Raw genomic sequence first — 4,597 nt, forward strand, 5'->3', positions numbered from 1 at the left:
GGGCAGTTCTTCGAGACATGGCCCTCTACTCCACACCTTTCGCAAAGGAAGGGACCGTCTAAAACAGCGTTGACTTGGTATATCCCACCCTTAGAGGCTCCTCCTAGCTCATACTTGTCAAATCTTGCGGTGAGAGCCTCAAGTGCAGTAACAGAGGAAGATTCAGACTCTCCTCGGTTCCCTCTCGAATTCCCGTACTCGGCCTTGTGGGTAGCTAGATCGTCAATGATCTTCCACCCCTTGGTTGCCCCCAAATTTTCAGCAAATCTTCCATTGGCTGCAGCATCCAAAATGGCCCTCTGATCGTCGTACAACCCATTGTAAAAATGATTGCACAAGCTCCACTTTTCAAATCCATGGTGCGGTATGGTTCGCACTAACTTCTTGAATCGGACCCATGCCTCATGGAAATTCTCATCTGGCCCTTGTTTAAAACCCGTGATTTGGGCTCTAATAGCGATCGTCCTTGAAGCAGAAAAGTACTTCTTGTAGAACGCCAATGCCAATGTATTCCAATCAGTGATTTCCTGAGCGGCTCGGTCCAGATCTCTATACCACTCCCTTGCAGCATCACGAAGGGAGAAGATGAACATGGTCTCTTTGATTTGATCCTGGGTCACGCCAGCTGGTGGGGGAATGGAGCAGCGATGAGTCAATAAAGGTCTCCATATGTCTGTTTGCATCTTCATTTGCAGCTCCCCCAAACCGATTTCTCTCGACCATAGTGATGTAAGCGAGGCTTTGGTTCGAATTTCTGGCATCTCCGTAACTCGAACCCTTTGTATAAATTGTCGGTGTCGGCTCGGAAAAAAACTAGCTATACTTGCTTCCTCGGCCATGACTGGAATTTATGGAGAAGTAACTGTCTCGGCTGAAGAAGTGGAAACGGGTGAAGATTGTGGGTCTTCTTCGAACAGTTCGTTCTCGTGATAGCTTGATGAGTACTCGGCTCTTCCTCTGTCGGTAATACTCGTCGTGTTCGCCTCAACTCGCGCAAGGATCTCTCAATCTCAGGGTTCAATGGTACTAATTCTCCACCCTGTGACCTGCGCATAAGAGGAAACTACAACAAAATATAAGAACTGTTTAAGGAACGGATGTTCCTTAAACTAAGAAAGACTGAAAATTAAACAACTAAAATTAGGACTATTACCTCCCCGGCAACGGCGCCAAAATTTGATACCCGTCGCTGTGAGTACCAAAGATAAAATTTATAATTCCTATTAAGACTAACCTAGGCTAGTGGGTAATGTGGTCGATCCCATGAGGAGGCGGGTTGTAAACTTTAGTTGTCTAATGAAAGTCTAAGGTAACTATTATGGGGGTTGATTTGAATTGTTCTATAGCTAATGGCAATAAAAGGAAAAATAAACTAAAATACGAATTTAAACAGATAAAAGAAGGGTACTAGGATGATCGGGTCATTATAGCTTCGGCGGCAACAAACTAAGTCGGTCTGAAATAAACACATGTAAGGCGGGAAATAAGAGGTCCTCTCGGTCCACTCCTAACAAATAGCATCTCTCGATCTCGCTAAAGGTCCCTAATGTCACTAATACTAACTTTCGTCCTGAGAAGTGACTAATGGTCTAAACTATACCTATCTTTCGATCTTAGCACAGTTTAGTCGAATTAATTGACGGTCAAGCAACCTACCCTACCTTTCGGCCTAATGGGTCAGTCACAAAATAGGTATCTAACTGGTCGCATGCATTCGATTCGTTAAATACAAGATTAAAAACAATTAAAACGAAGGATAACCTTACAAGGTCAGTCGATCGACCAACAATGTCAGTCGATCGACTGACACGCGGGTTCAGTCCGTGTTCAATCTAGTGCCGCCTAGCCATAAATCGCCTACATCCTAGCACTAACTATTTAGCTACTCATGGTGAATGTAAAAACAACAAATAAACTAACAACGATTACTGTATTCATGCTTAATGTAAATAACAACAACAAAAATATGATAATTGGTTTTGGGGCATTAACTATCAATTCTATACTAACAAGGGAAGTAAAACAATAAATACTAAAATTAGGGCAGAATGATTACCAAGATTAAAAGGGAAGATTAAGAGCAAAGGCAGAAATCCAATGTTAGAATCGATAACCCAAAACCCTAACTTGAAATAAGCTAGAACTAAAAGCACTGTATTGTGATCGAAACTTAGATGCAAAAACTTGATCATAAAACTAGATGTTGGTGTTACGTTATATAGCAATAGACGCAACAACTTATTTCTAAAACCTAAACTTCACGGGCCTTGAGATTCACGACTTTCTAATTCTCGTCTGGTAAAGAAATCTGGTCGATCGACTACTCAGGCTGGTCGATCGACTGCTCCTCAGCAACAGTAGCTTCTGGATCCCGATAGTTGGTCGATCGACTGATGGGTCCAGTCGATCGACTGGATGAGCTGCTACTTGACTTCTTGAAATACGTGGACTCGTCTTTTGGGCCTTGGATCGCGCACCAAGCTTGTTCCTTAAGTGATTCCTTTACGTCATTTGCGATGCAGATTACTCGGGGGCGGATTTGGCTTGATTTCCCGTCGAATTCTCCACATTTCTGCAATAAGGCACAAAATACAGAAGTAGACGGAAATAGGGAGAAAAGCAACAAATATTATACAAATGAGCTCTGAAATGCGTGTAAAAAGAGATGTAAAACATCATATAAATGACACGCATCAAAGGGGCTCCAAAAGACTGAGACATACAACTTTGCTTGGGAGTGGGCTCTTAAACAGGAAAACAATAAGATGGATAAGCTGATGAGAGAAAGGAGCCTCCAACCTTGTTATATAAAGCTCCAACAAGACAGGGAGGAAAACATAAATAGGCTGGCCTCGCGCTATTTGGATTTCATCAAAAATCCCTCCGAGCCCATAACTCTCCATGGCACAAACGAGTAGTCGCCTGTTCACCAAGTCACTTCTTCAGAAGACCTAATGGTGGGGTATATACTACCTAAATGTGGTTGGGACGCAACTACTGTAAGTAAAGAAACAAAGGCCTGGCATCAATGGTGATTCCGGTCAGTAAAAAGAATGTCAGATTTGGAATTAAAGGCAAAAATGAACCTAGGCATTTTCTACGTCGCAGATAAGAAATTATTTTGCCCCTGAAGGAGAAATGTTCAAGCTGGATGGCGATTCCGAGTCTCAGTCTGAGTTTGAGTCCGAGTCTAAGTCCGAGTCTGATAAGAGTCCTAAGTTTCAGTCTAAGGAGTCAAGTGTCGAAGTTACCCCCTCCCTAGTATTTCCTTTTGATGTACCCCTTCCTAGTTCTGGTATCCCGGGGGCTGTCTCGGGTACCTCTGTCGTTTCACCACTTACCCCTGATCAATTTGCCCAGATGTTAACGCACTTTGCGCAGTTTCAAATTAAATAAGATGACCAGTTTGCTTACGACTTGTCTTATTTACATTGCAATTCAATTTTTGAAAATAATTGTTTCAGCAATGACTTTGAGAATGAGGCAAAAACGGACAGGTCGAAGAAGAGGAGGAAGAGGAGATAGAACCACTTCCATAATTGGTTAGAGGGTTAGAGAAATATGACCAAAGGGCCTCAATAATTGAAGACATCGAAACTATCAGTGAGGGAACCACCCTAGAACCGCAGGAGCTTAAGATAGGAACTACCTTAGATCCCGCAGAGAAATAAGGATTTATTGATTTGTTAAATGAGTTCAAAGATGTATTTGCATGGTCTTATAAGGACATGCCAGGAATTGATAGGGAAATCGCAGAACATAAGATTCCGATCAAGTCGGGTTTCAAACCAGTAAAATAGAAGCTACGCAGAATACGAACAGAATGGTCCTTAAAAGTCGAAGAAGAAATTGATAAACAATTCAAAGATCGGTTTATCAAAGTTTTGGAATACTCAGATTGGGTAGCCAATGTAGTACCAATACCGAATAAAGATGGGAAGGTCCGTGTGTGCATGGACTTTCGTGATTTGAATAGAGCAAGTCCGAAGGACGATTTTCCTTTACCTCACATCGATATCTTGGTTGAAAATACCGCGAATCATGCCCTAATATCTTTTATGGACGTGTATGCCGGTTATAATCAGATTAAGATGGTCGAGGAAGATATCCACAAGATCGCGTTTACTACACAATGGGAAACCTATTGTTACACTGTGACGCCCTTTGGATTGATAAATGCTAGGGTAACATACTAGAGAACGATAATAATGTTGCTACATGATATGATGCATAAGGAAGTGGAAGTTTATGTCGACGACATGATCGTGAAGTCAAAGGAACGTAGTGGTCATTTTGGGGCACTACGAAAATTCTTTGAGAGGATGCGGAAATACAACATGAGATTGAATCCACGAAAATGTGCTTTCGGGGTCACCTCTGGCAAGCTTTGGGTCACATAATCAACCACCGTGGTATCGAAGTTGACCAATTAAATATTAAAGTCATTATGGAAATGTCCCATCCCGAAACCGAGAAAGAAATTCGAGGTTTCTTAGGCCGAGTTCAATTCATAAGTCGTTTTATCGCGAAACTGACAATGATATGTGAACCGACATTTAAGAAATTAAGGGTCATAGAACACGTAAGATGTGAGGAC

General features: G+C 42.0%; 1 non-coding gene across 1 annotated transcript; it reads left to right on the forward strand.

Moving 5' to 3' along the window:
* Positions 1-351: 351 nt before the first annotated feature.
* LOC141603915 (small nucleolar RNA R71) lies at positions 352-458 on the forward strand. The gene has a single exon (XR_012525750.1). It is a non-coding gene; the product is annotated as a small nucleolar RNA R71 (small nucleolar RNA).
* The last annotated feature ends 4,139 nt before the right edge of the window (positions 459-4,597 follow it).

This window comes from Silene latifolia, chromosome 9 (genome assembly GCF_048544455.1).
Source record: "Silene latifolia isolate original U9 population chromosome 9, ASM4854445v1, whole genome shotgun sequence".
NCBI lineage: Eukaryota > Viridiplantae > Streptophyta > Magnoliopsida > Caryophyllales > Caryophyllaceae > Silene > Silene latifolia.